The sequence below is a fragment of the Coregonus clupeaformis genome, chromosome 6 (assembly GCF_020615455.1).
Source record: "Coregonus clupeaformis isolate EN_2021a chromosome 6, ASM2061545v1, whole genome shotgun sequence".
NCBI lineage: Eukaryota > Metazoa > Chordata > Actinopteri > Salmoniformes > Salmonidae > Coregonus > Coregonus clupeaformis.
In genome coordinates this window covers 21,693,691-21,702,423 of record NC_059197.1, presented here as the reverse complement: position 1 = coordinate 21,702,423, position 8,733 = coordinate 21,693,691, and positions in this window count along the sequence as shown.

Below are 8,733 nucleotides of genomic sequence, written 5' to 3'. Positions count from 1 at the left end.
ATCACATTGTAGGATTTTTAATGAATTTATTTGCAAATTATGGTGGAAAATAAGTATTTGGTCACCTACAAACAAGCAAGATTTCTGGCTCTCACAGACCTGTAACTTCTTCTTTAAGAGGCTCCTCTGTCCTCCACTCGTTACCTGTATTAATGGCACCTGTTTGAACTTGTTATCAGTATAAAAGACACCTGTCCACAACCTCAAACAGTCACACTCCAAACTCCACTATGGCCAAGACCAACGAGCTGTCAAAGGACACCAGAAACAAAATTGTAGACCTGCACCAGGCTGGGAAGACTGAATCTGCAATAGGTAAGCAGCTTGGTTTGAAGAAATCAACTGTGGGAGCAATTATTAGGAAATGGAAGACATACAAGACCACTGATAATCTCCCTCGATCTGGGGCTCCACGCAAGATCTCACCCCGTGAGGTCAAAATGATCACAAGAACGGTGAGCAAAAATCCCAGAACCACACGGGGGACCTAGTGAATGACCTGCAGAGAGCTGGGACCAAAGTAACAAAGCCTACCATCAGTAACACACTACGCTGCCAGGGACTCAAATCCTGCAGTGCCAGACGTGTCCCCCTGCTTAAGCCAGTACATGTCCAGGCCCGTCTGAAGTTTGCTAGAGTGCATTTGGATGATCCAGAAGAGGATTGGGAGAATGTCATATGGTCAGATGAAACCAAAATATAACTTTTTGGTAAAAACTCAACTCGTCGTGTTTGGAGGACAAAGAATGCTGAGTTGCATCCAAAGAACACCATACCTACTGTGAAGCATGGGGGTGGAAACATCATGCTTTGGGGCTGTTTTTCTGCAAAGGGACCAGGACGACTGATCCGTGTAAAGGAAAGAATGAATGGGGCCATGTATCGTGAGATTTTGAGTGAAAACCTCCTTCCATCAGCAAGGGCATTGAAGATGAAACATGGCTGGGTCTTTCAGCATGACAATGATCCCAAACACACCGCCCGGGCAACGAAGGAGTGGCTTCGTAAGAAGCATTTCAAGGTCCTGGAGTGGCCTAGCCAGTCTCCAGATCTCAACCCCATAGAAAATCTTTGGAGGGAGTTGAAAGTCCGTGTTGCCCAGCGACAGCCCCAAAACATCACTGCTCTAGAGGAGATCTGCATGGAGGAATGGGCCAAAATACCAGCAACAGTGTGTGAAAACCTTGTGAAGACTTACAGAAAACGTTTGACCTGTGTCATTGCCAACAAAGGGTATATAACAAAGTATTGAGAAACTTTTGTTATTGACCAAATACTTATTTTCCACCATAATTTGCAAATAAATTCATTAAAAATCCTACAATGTGATTTTCTGGATTCTTTTTTCTCATTTTGTCTGTCATAGTTGACGTGTACCTATGATGAAAATTACAGGCCTCTCTCATCTTTTTAAGAACTTGCACAATTGGTGGCTGACTAAATACTTTTGACTTGAGACATGCAAAATGTAACAGCAAACATATGGTAAGAGCATCCATTTCATTTGGAATGGTCTGTTTTTGAAAGCATATTAAGGAACAATTCTTATCTCCATTGTGAGCCATATTTACTGTTATCCAATCACCTCAGCCCAAATCTGACTGATTAGTTATTGCCTGTATCCAAGTGCATTGCTGGATAATTCTCACTGCATAACCATCACCATGAAAAATCATAATCCTTGCCTACCCCAGTCACGGTTATTCGAGTCTAAATGTGAACAATGGGTCTGGTCACCTCTCTTGGCAAGGGCATGAAAGTCTGGTGTCATCTTTGTTGTAGAGATTCTCAGAACAGCTGACAAGTGGTAATTTGTTCAATTTGACCTGTGACGGGATTTGTTTTAATACATGACTGAGAACGTTTGTTCACACACATATGTGGACCCGAATAAAACATGCATCCTTTGGGCGTACTTTTTAATGTTTGGAAACTTTGTTTCATTTAGTGAGCCATAGAACTGGTCTATTGTTGCTGTTTTCAAAGCACTGTCACATTGGATGTCGATGAGCTCCAATTGTGTGTCTGGTGGTGCTTTCTCACTGTCGAAAGACTGGGCATGATACAAGCTCTAGCTCAGTCTCAATCTTGGCGAAGTCTGAGAAGAGGCGGGAAAACTCAGCATGCAGGTCGATCAAAGTGCTACTGTATGTCTCAGTGCGGCACTGCGGTGTGGGCTCATTCAGTGCGGCCAGTGTCGGACAATGAGCGAGAGACCGGCTGCTCATTTGTCTGGAGAACAACATAAGTTTGGCCTTGAATGCTTTCACGTTGGAATACAGTTTATGCACAAAAACACAATTTCCCTGCAGTTTCACATTTAGATCGTTCAGATGCCCCCGATATGTCCACACCGAAAGCAAAGTCGCCCAGCCAGTCTGTGCCTTTCAACTCTGAGAAGTCGTCAGCTTTACCAACCGTATCAAGGTACATACCTATCTCCCCTCTCACACACGGCTAAATACTTTTCCCAGGCTTAGCCTGCACACATTTGAATGGTACAACAAGTCCTGGTGCTCTGCCTCTGTGTCAGTGAGCAGCTGAATGAACTGACGATGGTTAAGCCCCCTTGCCCGTACAAAGTTGACAAGTTTTATAACCACTTTGACAACATTTTCCAGCTTTAACACACTTTTACACAGGGCTTCCTGATGAATAATACAGTGAAGAAATGTCAATTCCTACGAGTTAGGGCTTTCTTCTTTTACTTTGTCTTGTAATCTTTTTAGTAGGCCAATGTTTTTACCGGTTAGATTTGGTGATCCATCTGTTGTGACGTTTGTCAGTTTGCTTCATGGTAGATTCATTTTTTCCAAGCAGGTAGACACCCTGTCATATAAGTCAGAGCCCCTGGTTGTTCCCATCATTGATTCCATCGCAAGAAGTTCCTCTGTTATTTCAAAGTTCTCATTTATTCCTCTGACAAAAATGTAAAGTTGAGCAGTGTCTCTGATGTCAGTACTCTCATCCAGTGCAATAGAAAAAAGATCAAAGCCATCTGCTTTTTTCATCAACTCTGAGATTAGCTCCTCACCTATCACTTCCACGCGCCTGGTGATGGTTCTGCGTGATAAGCTAATTTTCTCGAATTGGCTTTTACTCTCAGGACAAAGTATACCAGCGGTCTCCACCATACACTCTTTCACAAACTCCCCTTCAGCAAAAGGCTTGCTATGCTTTGTGATTTTATGTGCCACTACGTAGCTTGCCTTAGTTACAGACTCTAATGTAGAGCACTGTTTAGTAAACGTATTTTGTTGGGCTTTTAATTTTGTGTCAAGTTTTGAGGCCTTCCTTCCCTTTCCCTGAGAGGACAGATTGCTAGCATAGTTAGCATGCTTGCTTGAAAAATGACGATTGCGATTATATTCCTTAAAAACTGCAACACTTTCTTGGCATGAAAAGTGGACTCTGAATGTCATGTGTTTAAAGAAGAATGGACAGCAAAATACTTTTTTACTAATATTGGACATAAGGCATTCAGAGTCCACTTTTCACATTTTGCAGCACTAATTTTTCACCTCAAAAGTGGCTATGATGACTGAGCGCATTCTGAATCTGACTGTAGGCCCAAATACAGCTGCCAGGCTACAGCGCCATCTATTGGAGGTTGTTTCTATATCATGGAATTAGTCATTTTAGGCCAAAAATCGTAACTCATATAATAATATTTAATACATTTAAAAAATGTCTCGCAGGCCGGATTGAAGTGCCCGGCGGGCCGGATACGGCCCACGGGTCGTACTTAGCCCCCACTTGGTCTAGAATGTCATTGTATGCTGTAGCGTTAAGATTTCCCTTCACTGGAACTAAGGGGCCTTGCCTGAACCATGAAAAACAGCCCCAGACCATTATTCTTCCTCCACCAAACTTTACAGTTGGCACTATGCATTGGGGCAGGTAGCGTTCTCCTGGCATCCGCCAAACCCACATTAGTCCGTCGGACTGCCAGATGGTGAAGCGTGATTCATCACTCCAGAGAACGCGTTTCCACTGCTACAGAGTCCAGTGGCGGCGAGCTTTACACCACTCCAGCCGACGCTTGGCATTGCTCATGGTGATCTTAGGTTTGTGCGGCTGCTCAACCATGGAAACCCATTTCATTAAGCTACCGACAAACAGTTCTTGTGCTGACGTTGCTTCCAGAGGCAGTTTGGAACTCGGTAGTGAGTGTTGCAACCGAGGACAGACAATTTTTACGTGCTACGCACTTCAGCACTCGCCGGTCCCGTTCTGTGAGCATGTGTGGCCTACCACTTCGCGGCTAAGCCGTTGTTGCTCCTAGACGTTTCAACTTCACAATAACAGCACTTACAGTTGACCGGGGCAGCTCTAGCAGGGCAGAAATTTGACGAACTGACTTGCCACATTGAAAGTCACTGAGCTCTTCAGTAAGGCCATTCTAATGCCAATGTTTGTCTATGGAGATTGCATGGCTGTGTGCTCGATTTTATACACCTGTCAGCAACGGGTGTGGCTGAAATAGCCGAATCCACTAATTTGAAGGCGTGCACATACTTTTGTATATATAGTGTACATAAATTGACGTATGGCTGAAACCGATATAGAGTGGTTATGAAACAAGTGTTTGCATTAAAGGTGTAAAATAACATACTGTATGTACCTGTACACTTGATTCTATAGACTGTGGAGTTGAATTACATGTATTGACACAAATCTTGAGGCACTATCAGGTAAGGAATTAAGTCAGGCGACACTTCACAAATGTTTTTTCTTCAAGTTTTATTTCAAGATATGAGCTTGAGACTTCTGTTATGGAAACAAACATGAAGAGAAGGAGAGGGATGGGCCACAGCAACAAATCAATATTTCCCCTCAAGTCCTCATTGGGACCTATCTGCGGTTTGTTGGCCCCCTCATTTATCAAAACATTTCACGTCATCATCTGTTATTGTCATTTTCTCAAGGAAAACACATTTGTCTGTTTGTGGTTAGAGCTCAAAATGTCTGCCACTACCTTGTCCTACTGTCTGACTGTCTGTGAACCACACAGCTACGTCCACCAGTGTCCTACCACAAGACTCAAACTCACAACTTCAAAGGCGAGTTCACAAAATGTCCTCACCCCCTAAATCTGAGGAGTGGGTGCAACACATCCAGAATGGCTCTCTGAGTGATATCCATCACCCACAAGGAGAGTGTTTCTGTCTTCACAGGGCTTCATCGGGAACTGTTTTACCTGAACATTGAAAATGCAATGTGGGCTGTCAGCAGAAATGTGTCATTTTTTTATTTGAGCTGCTGTCCCATTTTCAAATGTGAAATTGCTTCAGAGGTGTGACAGCTATTATACATGTCTGGAAATTCATCTTCGTCCCTCTCTTCATGGCTCACACACTCACTCGCCCTCGCCCCTTGGCCAGGGGGGGCACTTCACGCACACACAATCGCTCTCTCTCTTTCACACACACTCACACACACTCCACTGTCACGCCACCTGTCCTCCCACGCTGAACTGCAGAACTCTCACACAGACTCATGACTCACAGGGCAGGCTGGCTGCCAGAAGAGCAATATTCTGAGGTACAGGAGTTGGCATTTCAGCCCTGCTGGAAGGAAGACCACTACATTGGTGGTCACTCAGGATGGCAGGGATAGTGGGCTTGTGGTTTACGACTTAATCATCCAGACAAATAAAAACTATATTGTATGATTCCAGTCTGTCCTATCATATTTGTCCTTTCCAGCACGGTTCCAGCAACTATGGTGGATTTGTAACCAGGCCAGTCAAGTACGGCTCAGTTCGGCTTAGTAGTGTGGAAAGTATAGGTAATGTTCGTTTGAATACCTCCCTCCTAAAAAATGACTTATGCTGTGTGCCAGAATGAGGTTCACTGTAGACCTGGACCTTTGAGTCAGAGAGCTGAGCAACCAAGCTCTGACACGGGGCATCAGCTGACGGAGGAGAGCCAATTAAAATGTTTGAAAAATGACTGCAGGTGTCAAGGGCGGTCTCCTGAGGACTCATTTGGTGAGCCCAGAGCTCTCTGGTGTACATTTAAGACTCAACTGCTCCAGCTCTAGAGGTCTGCAGTTGTGTTTGTGTATGAAGGCTGAAATATCACTCCGTCCTCTGGTTCTTTCATCCTAAGGCTAAGCTGCCTCTATGATGAACAGTTGGCCTGCTTCATCTGACACATAATTGGTGTGTTCCAACACTGATATCCTCCTAAATCACCAATTTGTAAGTCGCTCTGGATAAGAGCGTCTGCTAAATGACGTAAATGTAAATACTTTAAAGGGATAGTTCACCCAAATTACCAAATGACCTTGGTTTCCTTACCTTGTAAGCAGTCTATGGACAAGTTATGACAGCAATCCATGCTTTGGTTTAGTTTCCCTGGCACTTGCTAATGTGGCACAAATCCCATTTAAAGTTATGTTACCAACAGTACATTCGGAAAGTATTCAGACCCCTTGACTTTTTCCACATTTTGTTACATTACAGCCTTATTCTAAAATTGATTAAATTGTTTTTTTTTCCCTCATCAATATACACACACAATACCCCATAATGACTGAAAACTGAAATATCACATTTACATAAGTATTTAGATCCTTTACTCAGTAATTTGTTGAAGCACCTTTGGCAGCGATTACAGCCTCAAGTCTTCTTGGGTATGACGCTACAAGCTTGGCACACTTGTATCTCTCATTCTTCTCTGCACATCCTCTCAAGCTCTGTCAGGTTGGATGGGGAGCGTCGCTGCACAGCTATTTTCAGGTCTCTCCAGAGATGTTAGATCGGGTTCAAGTCCGGGTTCTGGCTGGGCCACTCAAGGACATTCCTGCATTGTCTTGGCTCTGTGCTTAGGTTCGTTGTCCTGTTGGAAGGTGAAACTTCGCCACAGTCTGAGGTCCTGAGCACTCTGGAGCAGGTTTTCATCAAGGATCTCTCTGTACTTTGCTCTGTTCATCTTTCCCTCGATCCTCCCTGCCGCTGAAAAACATCCCCACAGCATGATGCTGCCACCACCATGCTTCACCGTAGGGATGGTGCCAGGTTTCCTCCAGAAATGACTCTTGGCATTCAGGCCAAAACGTCTAGGTTTCATCAGACCAGAGAATCTTGTTTCTCATGGTCTGAGTCTTTAGGTGCCTTTTGGCAAACTCCAAGCGGGCTGTCATGTGCCTTTTACTGAGGAGGTGAGGAGTGACTTCCGTCTGGCCACTCTACCATAAAGGCCTGATTGGTGGAGTGCTGCAGAGTTGGTTGTCCTTCTGGAAGCTTCTCCCATCTCCATAGAGGAACTCTAGAGTTCTGTCAGAGTGACCATTGGGTTCTTGGTCACCTCCCTGACCAAGGCCCTTCTCCCCTGATTGCTCAGTTTGGCCGGGTGGCCAGCTCTAGGAAGAGTCTTGGTGGTTCCAAACTTCTTCCATTTAAGAATGATGGAGGCCACTGTGTTCTTGGGGACCTTCAATGCTGCAGACATTTTTTGGTACCCTTCCCCAGATCTGTGCCTCGACACAATCCTGTCTCGGAGCTCTACGGACAATTCCTTCGACCGCTTGGCTTGGTTTTTGCTCTGACATGCACTGTCAACTGTGGGACCTTAGACAGGTGTGTGCCTTTCCAAATAATGTCCAATCAATTGAATTTACCACAAGTGGACTACAAACAAGTTGTAGAAACATCTCAAGGATGATCAATGGAAACAGGATGCACCTGAGCTCAATTTAAAAAATGTCTAAAAACCTATTTTTGCTTTGTCATTATTGGGTATTGTGTGTAGATTGATGAGGAAGAACATTCATTTAATCCATTTTAGAATAAGGCTGTAACGTAACAAAATGTGGAAAAAGTCAAGGTGTCTGAATACTTTCCGAATGCACTGTATATTAGCATTTATTGCACATGATGTTCAAATCATCTATGTGACTTTATTGAGCTTCACAATCAATTTGAGACTTTCGGATGATTTGGACATGATGCGCGAAAAACGCTAATTTCGGTACCATGACTTGAATGGAATTTGTGCCACAAATGCCAAAATGTTAGCATTTGGAAACAGTGGCAGGGAAATAAAAACAAGGCATGGATTGCTGTCATACCTTGTCCATAAACTGCTCACAGGGTAGGGAAATCAGTGTGTCATTTTGTATTTTGGGTGAATTCTCTCTTTAAGTATGTATTTTACCTAACTTAAACATTTGTTGTCCCTGCTTCTTGACAGGTCTGCATTGGAAGGAGCAGCTCTGAAGTGATTTTGTAGTGCACTGTGCCATAAAGTATTAGGACTCGATTCAAACTGTAACGTTTAGCACTATAATGCACTTGAAAGGTAATTTCAGATTGAGCCGACATATGCAGCATTTACCGTGAATGCAGTCTCCGTCAACGTGGTGTCACGATCGTCTACCAATGAGGAGGACCAAGGCGCAGCGTTGAATGCGAACATTTTATTTTATCAAGATGATCACACGATCAAAACAACAAAAACGAAACGTGACGTCCCTGGTTACATAAACCAACAAACACGGAACAAGAAACCACAAACACAAAGTGAAAAGACCGGCAGTTAAATATGGCTCCCAATCAGAGACAACCAGCTGACACTCGTTGCCTCTGATTGGGAGTCACTCAGGCCAACATAGATATACAAACATAGACTTACACACCCTGGCTCAACATAACATAGTCCCCAGAGCCAGGGCGTGACACGTGGGAACATTTCCTTTTTAAATTTCAATCGTGCTATAGCGCTAAAC